This window comes from Salminus brasiliensis, chromosome 17 (genome assembly GCF_030463535.1).
Source record: "Salminus brasiliensis chromosome 17, fSalBra1.hap2, whole genome shotgun sequence".
Classification (NCBI taxonomy): Eukaryota; Metazoa; Chordata; class Actinopteri; order Characiformes; family Bryconidae; genus Salminus; species Salminus brasiliensis.
This window is the reverse complement of record NC_132894.1, coordinates 13,735,562-13,755,011: the sequence shown is the minus strand read 5'-3', so window position 1 is coordinate 13,755,011 and position 19,450 is coordinate 13,735,562.

The following is a 19,450-nucleotide window of genomic DNA, read 5'->3' as shown; positions in this document are numbered from 1 at the left end:
AAACATTTTTGACAAATCCTTTATGGCATATGAAATAAGCCTACCTGAACTTACCTGCCAATGCATATATGATAAGCATTTTCCTGTGATTCTGGCCAGACATTCTTCATTTTGGTCACAGAATGCATTGGCTTGGTGGCCTGGATGAAGAAAGCACATTTTAATACCTGCTTATACACTAGTCGAAGTTTCCCACTAATACTGTGTAATTACACATTAATAATCCATTCAATAACAACGTAACTACTGGTGATGAATTCCCTGTTCCAGATAGATTACAGTAGCACAGCTTGTGTAATTATCTGTACTTACACAAGTGTATCTGTGTAACAGCTGTAACTTAAAAAAGCATAAAACATAATAATTTTTTTGTTATTACACATGTATAACTGCATATGATCAGGGAATACACTGTTGTAGCTATTTAACATGCTTCCGTCTGAACTGAAGTTAAGAGACATGTATTTGCCCATGTTATATTACAGTAATCCATTTGTAACAGTGAAGGCATAACCAGTAGTTACACTGTTGTTGCCTGATTATTGATGTGTAATTATACAGTTATTACAGACACGTAAGCTAAAGTGGGATCAGAATGAACTGACTAGGGAGGCAGCATTACTGGCCGATAACTAGGTTAAAAATAGCAGCCCATCTGCCTCTGTGGACTGGAGGTAAGAGAAGAGAAAGATGTTGGGAAGACAAGGCCAAACTTAAGACTTTGATAGTGTTAAGACAGTTTGATCGGACATGCTCGCGGAATGAAAATGCAGTCTGAAACTCGTTCATTCTGTTCCCTTGATCTGAGGAGAACTGTCTGCAGTCAGATACTTCTCCGAGTTGCGGTGCACTTGTTATTTGGCAAGGAGCGTTTCAACTCCTGTAGGATGCTGACGCAGGAGAATGATGTTGCCTGCTATGTGTGTGTGGATGAGAGAAGAGAGAAACAGACAGACAGTCAGACAGACAGAGTCTGCTTTTCTGTGAGAACTATTGCTGCATGCGCATGCTGGTGAAATGCAATCTCACTCGTCTACCCATCCACAAAAACAGGATGTTCCTAAAAGTACATAAGAGAAATGGATTCGGGGAGAGAAAAAAAAAAAAAAAAAAAAAAACAGGCCGAATATGATAGCACATAATTACAAGAGCGCCCAGTGCCCCTAAAATGCATGCCAAATCAGATTCTTAATGTGTTGCTAGGACAGCAGACTCTATGAATTGCTAACTCTATCTCTAGGGCCTGAATTTTACATAATGGCTTGGTGGGAATTCAAGTTATTTTAAAAGCCTGGTTACGCTTTTGGAGAAATGAAATGAATGTGCAATTAAAGAGCTATTACAGAAAGGAAGCGCTATTAGAGTGTGCTTTGAACGTTAAACAGCACAGAGGAAATTTCAACATGTCTTGTTTGGCCTGTCTTGCGCTCCTGAAATGAAAGCACCATGTTTGTTCATACCATGAGCTTGTCCTGTAGTTACATTTTGCACAATTAGCCCTTAGGAATCCAGAGTTATTACTGTCAATTTACATTAGACATTTATTTATATTGAGTTACATACAGTACTGTGTAAAAGACCACCCTTTATTTCTGTAATTAAAAATAGAATGAAAAACTGCACTTATCTTGGCAATACTTGAATAAAATGAAAGTTGGTAGATGGAAGTGATGTACCTGAAACGCTCCTGTGCCATCTATCAACAGCAAAACCACATAAGTGAAAACAGGTCAATTCCAAACCTACAAAACTGTTAACTCATTATATTTACGGCTCTAAACTGTACACACACCCAGACCACTAGTGAAGGCCTTTCAAGACTAAACGCTAGCCAACCAAGTGAGAAAGGGTCTAGCGGAGGTATTCATGTAACAGTCCGGTGAAAGGGCACAAAGAGAGCTTCTAAGGCCGTAGGGAAACCCAGTAAGGCAAGCGGGCGCTAGCTGGGTGATAGGCTAAAAATGATACCTATTAGATCCTACTACAGTGCCAAGTATTCATCAAAAGGACCCAGAGAGGACAGCAACAGTATGCAGAAAGACTCAGGAATTGTTACAGGTCTCAAAGCAATGCTAGGCTACGCTAGCCTACAAAATAGTCCTTCAAATAATCACTTAAAGAATCTTTAGGGCAAGGTTTCTCATATTTTTATAGTATCTGGTGCTTTAATGATTGCAGGAATGTGGAATGTGTCTATAGCTTGGTCCGCTTACTTGCCACTGTTGGGTCTTTGAGCAAGGTCATAAACCCTCCAGAGGTTCAGTAGAATGAAAATGAACATACTTAAACTTAATTAAAAGTTCTTTCTTCTCTCTCTAATGTTTTGGCCAAACTGTATTTCTGTTTCCCGTGATTTAAAAGGATTTGCAGCTTCCTTTGAAAACCACTTTGAGAACCATGGCTTTAGGGAACCAAACATGCTTCATCAAGAGCATCTTTACTTTTAACAGTACAGTGGCTTTAAAGTGACAGTTTATAGTTCTTACATTTATGTGCACAGTTCTCAGTGTTTTAGAACATCTGAACTGGAGACCAGGTGTTTACATGTTCTCACTGCTCCTTAAAAATCATACTGTACAAACCCATACTGGTCTTTATGAATATTATTGCTACTGTTCAAAAACGGAAACTATTGATGCCTTGGAAATCACTTTTGACAACTGCTCTTGGGGTTGGTGGGGTGCGGGCAGCGGGACTCCGCAGTACCTTTAGGATTGAATAAAAGTATTTTCAATGTTCACTTTGCAACCAAAGTTAGAAGCAGAGGGACATCTTTTTTATACGTCTTTTTCTAGACATCATTTTCTAAACGTCCTTACAATAACCTGAAAGGCTAATTTTCTTATAAACTAAATATCAACATTGTTAAGACATCATGCAAAGCCGTGTAGCATGAAGAATAACGACTTAGTTTTTCAAACTAGTTTTTCTTAACCTTTTGATTAACAGTCTGACACAAGTTATCAGTCAGTATTATTATCTTTAAGAAAATCATAGTTAATAGTCAATAATAAAATAATAGCTTCATAATAAACAAATTTGCACTTGGTGATTGAGATGTGTTTTCAGGAGCTTCAAAATCCGCACTTACACTTCTGTTTGCCACACACAAGGCAGTAACTAAAAAAAACATGCCTTACAGAGAAGGTCGAAGCTGAAAAATCAATTCGCTCATGATTGTGAATTGATTCACCTGACAGAACTGAAAGAATCATCCACAAAGAGGGATTAGCAAGGAGGGTCTGCAAATTGTGTCACTGGATGCAAGTAAAAGTGTAAGAAAGTAATGTGCTAAAATGTGACTTGTACGTAACAAAAGATAAAAAAAAACACAAAACAAACAAAAGATCGAGCTGTTAGCCATGCAGTCTGCCTTTACATTTAGTAAAAGAATGTGGGTGAGTGGTTCCACACTGGTTCTGACTTACTCTGTCAGTAAGTTTGTGAAATTTCTTCCCTCCTATTTATTCCACCATCAGAGTGGCATTATTGAAAAGTGGAACCACAGCCTCAAAGTGTCGGACCGCGTAAACCTACTTAGTGATTCAATAACTGCAAAGTTCCGGACCTGTGGTTAGAGCTGCAAAGGGGGACCAACTCCATATTAATGCCTATAGATTTAGAACAGGATGTCATAAAAGCTCCTGTAGGTGTATTGTGTAGGTGTCCCACTACTTTTGTCCATGTAGTGTATCTGTGATCATTGTAGCCAAACTACTCAGTCTCATTTAACCATAGGTTCTAAGGTCTCGATTTGAAGGTCCTTGTTGTGGATAGCCTTTCTCCGGAGGAGGACTTTGTTTAAAAGGAGACTCGTGACCACTGTCTTTCAGTTGTAACAATGAAACATTTTATTCCAATCAAAAGTACAGTGTGGAGAGAGTCTCTTCTCTTTCAATACCTTATACTTTATACCCTACTATACGTCATATGTTGTTGGACTGTTCCCATATGCAGGATGTCTGCATTTATAAGGAATATTCATTAGCCCCCACCATTACTTACGTGGCCTACGTGCTGAAGACACAGCTGGATCTCAGTTACGTACACCCAAAAGTATGTCCAATCTACACATCTTATGGTCATTCAGTTCATGTACAGTTTCTCACATTAGGTCTGGGAACAGATCCCACTCCAAGTCTATCCCATGGGCCTCACCATATTATTCCTCAACTCCATACCATTCCTTCAGGCCTATGAACAGTTGCATAGCCAATAAATATACTACATATTAAAGGGGCTTCTTTACTGGGTGGCAGCCTCTTAGTCCATGACAATGCTTCTTGTAGATCATAGCAAACTGGCTTTATCTCCCAAAAACTTCACTCTTAAGGACAAATGTGCTTAAAAGACGTCTTTGAGTGTTGCCATAGAATAATCACTTCTGGTTTATGGGACAAACCATGTTTGAAATAGAGATGTATGAGCTCGAAGAACCTTTTAAAGGTCTTAAGAACCTTTACTAGGTGTAAATGTGCACCAATATCCACCAGGCTCTTTTACAAACATGGAACCAAATCTTTGTGGAACCGAAAGCGGTTCTTCTATGGCATTTCTCAAATGGATTTCAATGGTCTTGGAATCTGAAGTTGTTCAGAAATGGCTCCAAGAGACATTGCTGACTTGTGTAAATCTATAATCATCCTTCAGATCTGCTCTGAGCTCCCTGAACCGTCTCATTGTACAGCAGTATCAGTCAATCCTGTGTGTGCTGTCAAATGAAGCTTTTGAATTTTTTATGTGAGCACAGAGAAGCTACCAGCTGTAGTTAATCATGATCACTAACAGGAATTTAGGAGGCATTAACTTTGGCCATTTAAAAGTCTTTTAAGAACTGTTCACCCAATCTTGTGTATTGTTCTTTAAAAGAACCCAATATTGCCATGATATTCATGCCCATGATGAGCGTATGTAAACCTCCGACCACAACTGTACATGCTAAATATCCTACCCAAATCACCTATAACATCGGCTACAAGAATTGACTGTTTTCTTACTGCCTAATATATCTGAGACCTTGATATGTGCCATTGTTATGAGATAATCAATGTTCTTTGCTTCGCCTGAGAGTGGTCATAATGTTTGGGCTTATTGGTATGTATGTAAACATGCTGGTTTTTAAACATTAACACTGAATTTAAAACAGGCTGTTTGTTGCAGTCCTTATAAGGGCTGCACTGACTGAGGGAGCGAAGAGTACGTTTTCCATAATACGCACCCTTTGACCTTACTCATTGTTTTGTTTCACACCTAATGGAATGGGGTACAGAACCTTGCTTCTCAGTGATGAATGCAGTGCACTGTATGCGGGGGTGGTAAAAAAATACACTTGGGCTTGCATGCATTCATTTTCCCAGCATCTATTCACAGGTCAGAATTGATTAACACTCTAGTTAAATGACTCTAGACCCATAACAAAGTGCATTAGGCCTTCTCACCTAGTCTCTAGACTTACTCTTCAGTCATGTAACACATTTGAATCCACAGTTTCAAATGAGGTTCATGTTCCAGTAGAGTGTAATTAAAACCAAACCTGCAGGGTAAGAGTAGAAAAAATAGAAGAAATGAAAAACGGTGAGAAACGTGATACTTTTCAATTTTAGCATAATGCCTAGCCTTTTAAATAAGCAAATAGATGTTTGTTGAGCATTTTGGCTCATTAAGGCTGGAGAATGCATAATTAGTCCACACATTAAAAAGCACGCTGGTTCTTTCAAAAGTAAACGAGAAAGTGCTTCGTTTTAAGACAAAGCAATTATGAAGAAATGAATATGATCGTAGGACGCCCTGCTGTGTGTGAGGAAACAATTTCAGAAAGAAAAGGAAAACAGCATGACTGGTAAAAAAAAAAAAAAAAATATATATATATATATATATATATATATATATATATATATATATATATATATATATATATAATGTTTAGAAAGTGAATAACAAATGTAGCATAGTGATCCCTGTTGTAGCATGGTGATCCCTTTTTTAAATGTTTATATTAAAAAAGCACTTTTTACTCCCCTCAAGGTCCTACATTTATTTTCCCTGGAAAAAGGTGCATATTTGTATTTGTTGCCTTTCACATAGAAAAAATGAAAAAGCTTGGACAGGATATATGAAGGCAAATCGTAAATAACAACTGCTATGAAATAAAAAACAACTGCAATGCAATATGGTTATGTTCTCTAATTACAGGCACTAAAGACATACCTTGCAGAAGGAGTAACTTAGTGACTCTTGCATGCTTAATGACTTCAGACAAAGTATAGAGGATTCTGTTTTTATGACTTTTTCTCTTTAATAATGTTGAAGCATAGAATGTATTTCATTACATTTGTGATTTTTAAACCATACTGAAAACTTATTAACAACATTAAGTATTAACTATAAGCAATTTCTTATGTTTAAATGTTGTGTTTTGTTGTGGTACTTGTACATATTGCACAGAAAAGCTGCAATTGTGGGTTGTTTTATCTCAGCATGGATCACATCATTGAGCCATAAGTGCCCTTTACCCTGTCACCGGTTCACAGATTGTCCTTTCTTGGACCACATTTGGAATGTACTGATATCTGCATACTGGGAACACTCCACCAGACCTGTCTGATGTTTTGAAGATGCTCTGACCCAGCCATCTAGCCGTCACATCCTGCACATCCTGACCGTTCACGTGTTGCCTAATATATCCACTATATCCAATATATCCATGCCTTACTTCACTTTTTCTCTGGGTTCGGCTGTGTTCTTAACTTTGATGCACCGGCTCATTTTAAGCCGGTGCATTGACTCAAACGTGGTCGAGAACTGATGAGGTTTAGTGGACTGGTTTGTGGTTAGATTCAGTGAGCGAGTCTCAGCTGAGTAAGTCAGGCCATCTGTCTGTGTGCTGAAGCTGAAGTACAGTTGGGCCATGCAACAAGACTATGATCCAAAGCACAAGGGCAAGTCTACCTCACAATGGTTAAAAAGTAAGAAATGTAAACTTTGACTTAGTCAATGTCTTGCCATAAACCCTTGCAATGTTGTGGGAAACTCACATTGTACTCTCTAAGGCATACAAATGTCACAGAGCTAAAGCAGTTTTGCATTGAATGGCACTAATTAACAACTATAGCGTTTAGTTGCAGATAAACAGGTGTCAATAAGGGAGATTTATTAAAAAGAAAAGTGTCGATCACTTTTTCATACAATGAGATTGGGTGTTGAATATCTGTTCATAATAAATACATAAGTGTACATTTACATTTATGGCATTTACCTGATGCTCTGAGTCTACCCTATGGTGTGGTAGCTACACCCATGTAATGTCTATTACCTATACCATTGTTAATTTTTATTTTTTGTATACCCGTCTTATACCAGTAAGCCAATAAATACATCCACATGTGGATCTCATATCAGTGCTTTAAAGCTCACATTCTGCACTTATAATGTATAAACATTACCTTTATGGGCAAAAGAAGACCCATTTCGATGAATACTTGAGTACATAAATTTGATACAGGGATTGTACCATCCTGACAAATATGAACAGTAACTTGTCAGTGTCTGAAAATGTGCACTAAAAAGCAAACACACACCAACACACACATCCATTTCTACTGTATCATGTCAACACGGAATGATACATTTATTAAATAAGCTAAATAAGCCACAGGATGGAAAAAAAACATCAGTGTGAGACACTGCTTATTAGTGTCTAGTTTAAATATACCATTCCTTCACACCTGGGCTTGGTGGGAATTGCACTGAATTGAGAGAGAGCCAGGAGAGAACACACTCTAATTTGGTATTCTCGCTAGATTTGTCTGGAATAATCGGGTGATTACACCCGGGGCGTTGGAAGTAAAATCAATGGCCTGCCTTTCACTGTTGTCTCCCACTCTCTCATCAAGAAGGACAGAACGTGTTAAGGTGGACCACCAGGCCAATAATGCATTACATCAAAGGTTAACTGACCAGCAAGGTTACTGCAAATCAGGTATGTCACTGTTGTCAACAAACATCACAAGCCCTTGTTGCTGAAATATTGGAGCAACACTCACAGCACTACTGACAATGTACTGGACTGTGAATACCAAAAACAGCTCAATAATTATGTAATATGCAGCATGTAAACCTAAATATACTGTCATGTGAAAAAATAGGACATCCCATGAAAACATATCGCTGCTGCTGTCCAATGAAAAACATGTATCTCCACTTTTGTTCATTTTCCTTTTTTCTGTTGTTTGAAGCCTGTAGCTGCTTTGTACACTGTGTAAATAATTCTGGATGAATAGGCCTATAGAAAAGTAGAAATGACTCAATAATAAATGAACTTAGTCTTAGTTTACATTCAAAGTTAAGAACATTTTTGCCTTTTCCTGTAAAGTCTTCATTGTGGAGATATGTGTTTTTCATTGGAAGGTGACTATATGGACATTTGTTCTTTATTTTAACTATGCTGAGAGATGGTGGTAATGTAATTAAACATATACAATAATCTTTTGCTAATCATTTGTACAATGCAATTTAGTTAGGACGCCCCTCATTTATTAGTACCTAGAATATGTAAAATTAGAATCAGGTGCAGCACATCAACTGCAGGTGATTAGAACGTTTTTAATGTGGATTCTGGAGGAGTCTTTTTCAACACCAAGCCTTTAGTTTAGTTGGCCCTAGATTGTTGAAGTGGGTGGTATCACCATGGTGCGATCCAAAGAGCTCTCTGAGACCTTCAGAAAGGAGGTTGCAGATGCACATGAGTCTGTTTCACTGTCTGAAAATATAGTATTTACAAGTGTAACTGCCAAAATGGCCAGGTGAGGCCTCCATTGCAAGTTCTGCCCAAAACCAGACCACAAGATGCGTAAGGAAGTCTCCAACAAGCCTAAAAGGTCTTCACAGAACTTGTAGGTAGCTCTTGCCATAGATGATGTTAAACTGTATAGATTTACCCTCAGAAAAAGAAAACTGCACAAGTATGATTTTCATCAGGTGGTGTGCAAATTGAGGTGTGACCCTTATTGCCAAAAAAAACCCAAAAAACATGAGGGCAAGGCTAAAGTAAAGACCAGGACTTCTGGAACAATGTGCTTCAAAAAAGATAGATGGTTGTGAGACTTGTTTTTTTTAGATATCCTAACTTTTTCACATGACTGTAGCATTAAATCCCTTTCTTCCTGAAAAGTATCTTATCCTATATGATGATCAGTACAATATACATATTTTTAAGTTACATTTTACATATACATTTTTAATCATAATATGAGCCCTTTCACACAGTATCAGTCAACTGTCTGGATCTTGTCCAAACAGTTCCAGGTATGTGTATCTGTTGTTTTTTTAATAATCACACAAGACATTAAAGGCCAGGAATCCAAGACAGCATAATTGGCCTAATTACAGAGTCGTGAAACAGTGTCATTACCAGTAGTTTTCATGAGGCATACTAAAATGTTTGATATCACTTTAATATAGCATGTTGGCGCTCCTGTATATCGCTCCATTTTTTTGACAACATGTGAACCTGGGGTTATCCTTTCCTGTAGTTATCCTATCCTATGAACAGTGGACCAGTAGAAATGCTCCAAAATGACTTGCAATAAAATCTTTTTACATTGACTTCCAATTCACTTAATTCTCCAGCAAAGTTGCCATTTTGGAAATATGAGACTTTTGCATGACAGCACTAATATGACACACACTACCATTTTTGCCTGGAAGCAGGCAAAATTGTCATACCGAGGTCCAACAAGGCAGCACTCCACTCCACTCCAGGGTTCCACCTGTGTTTTAGACCAGGGAGGACTCTTGGCCCCTTAGACGGGGCCAAGAATTGCTCACAGCTGGCACAACATGAGTACCTCCAGCTGCACATACTCACCCAGTGACCCATGGCAGCCATATAAATGTTGTTCATTGTCTGGATGGGTGAGTCTTTGGAAGTTCCACACAGAATTGCTGCTAATGTGCTGTACTCTTTCACTCTCAGCAGACACTTGACAGAACCGTCCCTGTATGAGACTCACTACGGACAGAGAGGTTCTGAGATCCTCCCATTGACACTTATGCCCCCCTCTCACTCTCGCCTGGGCCATGAAATTCCATCTATTTTCCTTCCTATTCACTGCCAACCCCATTCAACCCATTGGTCCTCAATAAACCCCTGGCTGTGCGATTTCTGCACTGGCCTTTGAAAACCCTTGAACCCTAGGTGTAATGTTCAGTTGTTATTATTTATGCAGAAACTATTGTGCATTATTTGGGAACCATTAAATTTAGCATATCCCCAATAATAGTCCCAAAGGGTTATATTTTGGGCCTTATGAAACTGATGCTAATAATAATGATCTCATACAATTTCCCTTGAAATAGAGGTATGTGAATATATGTGAATGTTTAATTTAGTTAAAAACTTTTACATCAAGTGATGGTTCTTAAGGCATCTTGACTTACTCACACTTTCTATCAGAAATATGATTCTTTTTTGACATCAGCATCGCTCAAAGAACTATTTGTAGCATTTTTATTGTAAAGATTAAAGATTGTAGGGACAGCAGGTATCGTAATTGCAATAGTATGATGGCACTAAAATTATGTTATTATATTATATTATATTATATTATATTATATTATATTATATTATATTATATTATATATTTTTTTCTTTCAATATCATTTTCTCCTATTCTACTTCCAAAAGGTGTCTTTAATTCAAATGCTTCAAAGCTGTTCTTGGTAAAAAAAAAAAAAAAAAAAAGCAATTAAGAATCATCAGTTCCTGATAGTCCAATATGCTACCTAATATAGATTACAGAATTGCAAACTTAATGAAAAATGGCGTAAATGTCATGACATGACTGACAGACTTCCTGGGTTGGCAGCAGTGCTGGATAGTTGGGATTCAGTGCAAAGTTATTAGTACGTACTCTGTAGGCTCTCTATAATCCATGGATAATGTCAGTGTCTATGGAGATACTGAAAAAGGTGCATGATGGCCCATTGCCAAGCCTTAATAACTTCACTTTAAATAGTGAGGCGGGGGAAGCTTTCATCAGGGGATGCCGGCGATGACATTTAAACTGACATCTGAGCAAATGAAGAGAGCAGAAGGTTAAGCTCTGCTAAAGCTATCACAGTGTCACCAAAAACCTGAACAAAGTAACCTCACACTTCCTCTCTTCTAGTGCCTGCTTTGCCTCATATAGACTTATCCTACATTAGAGCTAGCCAATAAGAACCAATAAAAACAAGAGAGGCTACAGTATACATTCCATCACTGGCAAAGTGGAGAAAATGTACAGGCTTAGATGGCAATTTTTCCAGTTTTCCAAACTGCACATACGTAGATTTTGATCACATTTGTGAGGAAGCATACTTTGGAACTATACTATACTATGTTTCTTAACAAGTTTGGAAATGATTGAGATGGCCGAAATAGTGCTGCAAGCTCTTTTTTTCCCCCTATTGGGCTAATTATGCTAGCTGATGTGGCCAGATGTTAACTGTTCTAGCTTATTCTGGCTAGGGGCAGAACCACTGAACATGTATTTCTCAATGAACTAATATACTGGCCCACATTTCGGTAACGTTATACAATTTCAGTTTGTTGGTAATAGGTAACTATGCAGGGACTAAGCAGGCACTGATGAACAATGCTGCATTAACACCTAAATCCCTACTATTAACTAGCAAGGTGTACAGGTTATTACTAAGTAAGTAATAGTGAACCAATGACTATGGTAGTTCCCTCTCAGCTAAACAAGAACTACTGAGTCTAACTACTTACTAATTTTAATAACTCCTTCACAATACTGTGTTCTTCTTTAGGCGTTAATTGTGGTAATGGTAAAGTTAGTTGAATGGCAGGTGCACATCTATGAAGCTATGAATCTATAATAGACAATTCAAGTAATACCAAGTACAAAAATGTGTAGTATTTTAGCACATTTAGCTGATATTGAGGATTGCTGGTGTGGTGTAAGCCTCAATAGTTCTTGTTCAGTTATTTAGATATTTAATTAGAGTTTTGAAAGTGCACTGGTTCCCAGAATTTCTTTAGGTTTTTAGGCTGTGGCTAATATATATATATATATATATATATATATATATATATATATATATATATATATATATATATATATATATACAAGCTCAACATTTTATTTGCCATGTACATACAACTAGCAGTAAAATGCTTTGATCACTGTCTGCAAATGCAAAGTGGATATGCAACATAATGTTGTGCAACTGAGCAGGAGATAGTAATTATTGTAATAATTATAATAATAATAAGCAGAAGCATAAGGATGGCAATAGAGGATTTTAATCAGTGCAGACATTTCAATTCTAGTTGAAACACAACGCTGAAACCTGGGAAATGAAACGTCAGGTTTCCCTAAGAACTGTTACATCTAACTAAATGTATCAATGGCCAGGCACAGCTATCATGGCTGATCAAAAATGAGCGATGCAGAATCAAATGAATAGGCTATTTTAATTGGCCAAAAAAAAAATCAGTGGGTAAAGATACATTTTTTTTGGCATAAGAAAATTCAGTAGGTATGGATAGATTTTTTAATTGGCCAAAAATATTCAGTAGGTATGAACACATTTTTTAATTGGCAAAAGAAAATTCAGTAGATAAGGATACATCTTTAATTGGCCAAAACATTCAGTGGGTAATAATACATATTTTGATTCGCAAAGAAAAATTCAGTAGGTATGGATGCATTTTTAATTGGCCAAAAATTCTATTTCAGTATGTGTGGATACATTTTTGAATGTATACATTTATTTACCAATTTCTTTAATTAGCAAAAAACCTAAGGCAACAATAGGTAAGAATACAGTTGCAGTGCTTTGCTGGCAAATACCTGATATAAATGGAGAGGAAGTCTTTTGACACATCAGTGAACTGAGGTCAGAATTTCATTTTAATCTGGAATAAAACATGTCCTTATGACACGCTGCCTGGCAGTCATTTCCGCTTTGGGACATACAAAGAGAAAGAGCAGTGGCTGCAAATAGTTTCTGCACAAACAAGTCCTTGCTTTACTCCCTCGCACGCTCTCTCACTCTGTTTTTCATATATAATTACAGGGATTATGAGAGCAGGTAATAACAGGCCTATTTCCTCTGTAGGTCAGCACTGCAGTGAAAGACTCTGCTTCAACAGTTATGCTCATGAGCGATAAGGGTCAGCATGGCGGATAAATTGACAGTGACGGTGGCCACGCTACTAGAATAAAGCAGATGGCAGCTTTTTTTATTACCTGCTACAGCTTTAGTCTCTAGCATGTTTACGGTTTTCAGAAAAAGAAAGTCATTTATTCACTTTAGCTTTTGATTTGTCTGTCTTTCCGTTCTAAATGATTAATTTTTACATTTTTCTCACTCAGTGATTGTATAGTCATGCTGTATAAGGTATTAATTTCTTGCTTTCCTTTTAAAATGTTTTTTTGTTAAAGAATGCTTGTAACAGACGTTAGTGTAAATTGTAATTTAGTGGAAATTCTGATGAGACACATTCTGTTTGGGTGATGGATTAAGATTAAGCACACTTTACTGCCATTGTACAGCAAAAATCCATAATTCAGCCTATGCATTTAACCTGTGGCACTGAACACACACGTGAGAATAGGGCACTGAGAACATACAACTGTAGCAGTGGGCAGTCATTTGGGATCAATTGGGGGTTAGGTGCCTCGCTCAAGAGCACCTCGGCCATGGATGCCAGTCCTGAGGCTCCCAGCTGCCCCCAACGTTACCATGTGACTTAATTCTCTTTATTCTACCATCTTAGAAAGCCAGGGTCAGAGCGCAGGGTCAGCCATGCTGCAGCGCCCCTGGAGAGCCAGGTATCAAAACCCACAACCCTGTGATCAATAACCCAGTGCTCTAACCACTGAGCCACAACTGCCCAGTACTGCCCACAAAAGTGATGGGTCAAATGCTGTCTCTCTGTGGGAGCTAAGCTCTTCCTGGTTTGGACATTTAATAAAAGACAGAGTTTGTGTCTGATGCTTCTTTATTTTTTTTTTTTAATCATTTTTTTTATTATTACACATAATAAATCATTATTTTATTGCACATATATTTTATTGTGTTGTGCTGAATGGTGTGCACAGCTATTCACTAGACCCAACACTGTTTGGGTGCTGCATCTGGAATACAGAGCCATGCTCGTTGTGCAGGCTGTGCTTTCTGAAGGCCCTGGTATACTTCTTGCCTTCGTGGACAAAATGATGTAATGGCAGAGAAAACGAACACTGTAGACATTGTGCAGAGGCTTTATTTGTCATGCCACACACATAGCAGCTGAACAAACCTGCCATGCGAACACACCTCTTGACAAAGCATGTGATTGGTCAGGGTTGAAGAGGGCGTACTTTACAGAATGTGAGCTTGTAAGTTTCTGAAGGTGTGTTTGAAATTATACCTAGGCCTTAAAGCAGCATTATGCAAGAATCGGCATTTCTTGCCCCTAAGCTCCCCCTTCAGTCAGAAAGTGGAATTAACACTTTGGGCCAGCTTTAAAAGACACACTTTACACATGCATTTCAGGACAAGCATTTCTCAAGTTATATTACAGGATTTTACATAAATATGACTTTTGGTTTATGCAGCATTATGCAGTTTTCTCAAGCATTGTCTGGCCCTCTTTTCACCGAAGTTACATAGTGAGCCATATCTAGATTAGCCATGATAGGGACGCTGTTCTCCTTATTACAGGTCAGTGAAGCATCAACTGACATCAACTGGTGATGATTTTCAAGCTGCTATTTTAAGGTAAAATGCTACACACTGTTGCTTTAATGCAACGTCATTGACGCGTCTGAGACATACTGATGAGATGCTTGTTTAGTTAGTGTAAAGGATCTAACTGGTTCTAGCCTGTCTTGTCCAGAATGCAGCGGCATGAGTTGTCTTCAACGCTTCTAAGTTCAGCCTGTGCTGCGTTCTCATCACTGGCTTCCTGTAGCTGCCGGCCTACGAAGCCAAGAATGTACCAGCCCCCCAGTACTTGTTGCCAATGGTCAAAAGCCGGTCAGTACCAAGAGCCCTCGAACTTCAGGTATGGCTCGACGTAACCCGCCATCCCTTAAGATCCACAGAAGACAAGTATCCAGGCTTTCTTCTAACCTGGCACCAAAGTGGTGGAACGAACTTCCCCTGGGTGTCTGAACAGCAGAGTCGCTCACTGTCTTTAAACGCAGACTGAAGACCCACCTCTTCCAAGAGTACTTGGAGCACAAAGTGTAGTGTCGAGTACTGTGGTCTTTAGGAGGTGTTTAGTAGTGTCTTAGAGGTATAAGTAGAAGCTTAGAGGCATCTTTTGGATCCTAGCCTATACAAACTAGCAGAGGGTATTTTCTGAATAAATAGTGAAGCATTTTTGTAAGTTGATCTGGAGAAGAGCGTCTGCTAAATGCTTTCAATGTAAATGTAAATGTAGCCAGGATAGGATGTCTCCTCCACAAACAGTGGCTTCTATGTCAAGTCAAGTCAAGTCAGATTTATTTGTATAGCACTTTTTACAACTGTTGTCATCACAAAGCAGCTTTACATAATTAGTAATTAATAAAAGACAGAGACAAAAAGAAGAAATAACGTAAGACATGAAGGATCAAAGACCCCCAGTGAGCAAGCCAATGGCGACAGTGGCAAAGAAAAACTTCCTCAGAGCTGGAGGAAGAAACCATGGCCCAAGACTCACAAGGGGGACCAGACCCATCCTCCTCTGGTCAGAGCTATTAAAACATTATTGATAATGTTCTATGGTCAAAAACAGTACAGTAACAAAAGTGTTGTAATGAGAGGTTGGATCATGGTCATGTAATAATGTAATAATAAGTGTTTTTGGTAAACATGACCAAACTATCTTCATGAGACACAATGTAGACATATTTTACATGGAAAAGCAGCCATCAGCTTAAAGATTAAAGATTAAAGTCAGAGGAAATGTCATGCATGCATATGTCCATCTTTACACCACGATAAATTCATTTTAATAGGAAAGCAGATTACCTGCAGTAATCAATAGAAAAGTCGTGATTACACTGAACACCTGGGCTGCTGTCATTTCCCCTCACAGGCTGATAACATTCATCAAAAAAAAAAATGAACTGAGCTGTGTTTGGACAGCCAGAAACCTGATAAGCACAGTAGCACCTGCGCGCACTCCATACGTGCCAGTGGTGCCTCTGCGCTTGCTGCTTTCCTTTATCCACCCACAGGCTTTTCAGTGTGTGACACATATCGACGTTCCCCATGCATACCGTCGCCGTGATAGATTTTCAGTCGCTCACTATTAGTCCCCACTGTCCCGAACCCCACCGTCTCTCCAAACCTCCTTCCCTTACACACACACGATTGATCCAACATGTTCAGAGTAGCGAATGTCTAACACAGTCAATCAATTTGTCTTTACCTTTGAATAACAAAGTCAGGCAAGGGTGGCTATTCTTACATAGCATGAATTATTTAGCACGCCTGCCGAAGTCCCAGATAAGCATGAACTTGCACTCATCCCTTTCTATTATTACAACACATCATTAAAAAAGAGCCACAGCCTGAGGCGGGACAGCCTACTGGACACATTGTGACCCTCCTGTCCCAATAACAATGGGCCTGGGGCTTAGCATGCAGCTAGACTGTTAACAATGAGTGACTTCCAAGCGTGATGAGAACTGATGATCTGAGTTTTATTCTGTAAGTGCTCTAACAGACTATCTGAATGGGGTATTAAAGGGCCAGAAGCACTGAGAAATGTGATATAGTGGACAAAAATTCTTTTCAAAACATGCCATTCACTCACATGCCAAACCATACGATGCATATCATCGCTGTCCAATGAAAAACATGTATCTCCAAAATGGTTACGTCCTTAACTTTGAATGGAAGTTAATTTAAAAAATAAGAATTTAGTCCAAGTCATTTAGAGCATTTCTATTGTTCTATTCATCCAGAGATGAATAGGTCAGGGTTGAAGAGGGCGTACTTTACAGAATGCGAGCTTGTACGTTTCTGAAGGTGTGTTTGAATTTATACAACCCTCACAGGCTTTGTATCACTAAAATTAGACCTAGGCACTAAAGCAGCATTATGCAAGAATTTGCATTTCTTGCCCCTAAGCTCCCACTTCAGTCAGAAAGTGGAATTCGCACTTTGAGCCAGCCTTAAAAGACACGCTTTACACATGCATTTCTGGACAAGCATTTCTGAAGTAATATTACAGGATTTTACAAAATTATTTTCAAAACATGCCATTCACTCATCAAACCATATGATGCATATCATCGCTGTCCAATGCAAAACATGTATCTCCAAAATGGTTACGAAACATCCTTAACTTTGAATGGAAGTTAATGTAAAAAATAAGAGTTTAGTCCAAGTCATTTAGAGCATTTCTATTGATCAGTTCATCCAGACAAATGACATGGAGAAAACTAAAAACAGACAGAAATTGAGATGCATGGTTTTCATTGGACAGCAGCGATACGCAGCAACAGAGCTGTACATTTTCAAATTCACTGTTTTGGGGACATAACTAAAACCAGCACATTTACACTAGGGATGCATTGAATCTGAATGTTTTTGTCCAATTAAACTTTTTTAACAAATGACTGTCCGATTCAGATTTTCTAAGAATTATAAATGCCAGCCTGCACTGCTATTTTAAGGCACAATTGCTACACAATGTTGATTTAATGCAACATCATTGATGCGTCTGAGATGTATTGCTGAGATGCTTGCACAACTGGTGTTAAGGACCTAACTGAGGCATATATAGCAGTGTTAAGCGGCATCCAGTCATGTTGTAAACAATTGCTGAGGCTACTATGTGTTTCTAAATGCACCAATAATTCAACCAAACACATCTACCACAGTTTACACTCCAACATGTTTAAAAATGTTCAACTTCAGCTGAAAAGCTCCGCTCATGTGTCATTTTTAAGACAGAGACCATTATAATAAGAGTCAAACTGAACTAGAATGAACACAGGGCTGAATGGTGGGACAGATTTACTATTGTGAATAAAAGCTATGCTAACCAAACAGTGAAGGGTCACACAAATACACTTCCAGACATGCCCTCCTGTTGGCTGTGCCGAAGCCCAATAAAGATTTTTTGAGGAACGCTGAAGACAAGCGCTCTGTTAAACGGTGCAGGTGGCTGACACAGTGACTGAAGAAAGGTCTATAGGAAGCCATTTTGGTTGCAGCGATGCACAAGTGTAAATGGCACTGGTACAGAATCAGATACATGAGAAATGCTGTAAAAGGGTGGGCAAACCGCTTATACTGAGGGTGAATGTACGCCTTAAATGTGTCCCAATGCAAATCAGAGATCATTCAGATAAACATACAAAATACAAAATGATAAAATACAAAAGTATTGAGACACCTGCTCATTCCTTCGTTTCCCTCGAATTCAAGGGTAACTGTGGAGTTACTGTCTCAACTGTCCAGGGAAGGCTTTCTACCATCATTCCAGAGAACACAGTTCCACTGCTCCACAGCTCAATGCTGGGGGGCTTTATACCCCTCTAGCCCACACCTGACATTAGGCATGGTGCCAATAGGTTTATGTTTATGTGCTCCAGAATCTTGTATCTTCTATTGGTAATACTTCTCTACAGACGAGCTGTGTGTATGCATCTGCACACCTGTGTCAGCAATGGATGTAACTGAAAGTAGCTGAATGCATTTATTAGAAGGGGTGTCCACAAACATTTGGACGTATCGTGTATGAGCCTCAGCATCACATTTCATATGTTAGGTGCAATGACATTCTGTTTAGATGAAAATTAATTGCTTTTAAAATGCCTGAGGGCCTGAATACTACATTTTACAGTAAAATCAGTAAATCTGAAACACATAACGTGCAACTGATGAATTTTGGCGTAAAGCGTGGTCCTCAGGTCACACTTGTGTCTCCACGGTTTTCTTGGCGAAAAAAAAGCTTGTAAGTATTGACGAAATCCATGTCTGTAAACTGCAACCGGATGAAACAATCGCCAATAAACCATGCCAGCATTAGATACACTTTGTTGACAAAAGTTTTGGGACACCTGCTCATTGTTTCTCAGTAACTGTCTTAACTGTCCAGGTAGGGCGTTCTACTAGATTCAGTAGCACTGCTGTGAGGATTTAATTGCATTCAACAATAAGAGCTTTAGTGAGGTCAGGCTGTTGGATGATCACCACCCCACCTTGTGCCCTAAAAAGCTTGTAAGTATTGACGAAATCCATGTCTGTAAAACGCAACCGGATGAAACAATCGCCAATAAACCATGCCAGCATTAGATACACTTTGTTGACAAAAGTATTGGGACATCTGCTCATTCATTGTTTCTCAGTAACTGTCTTAACTGTCCAGGTAGGGCCTTCTACTAGATTCAGTAGCACTGCTGTGAGGATTTAATTGCATTCAACAATAAGAGCTTTAGTGAGGTCAGGCTGT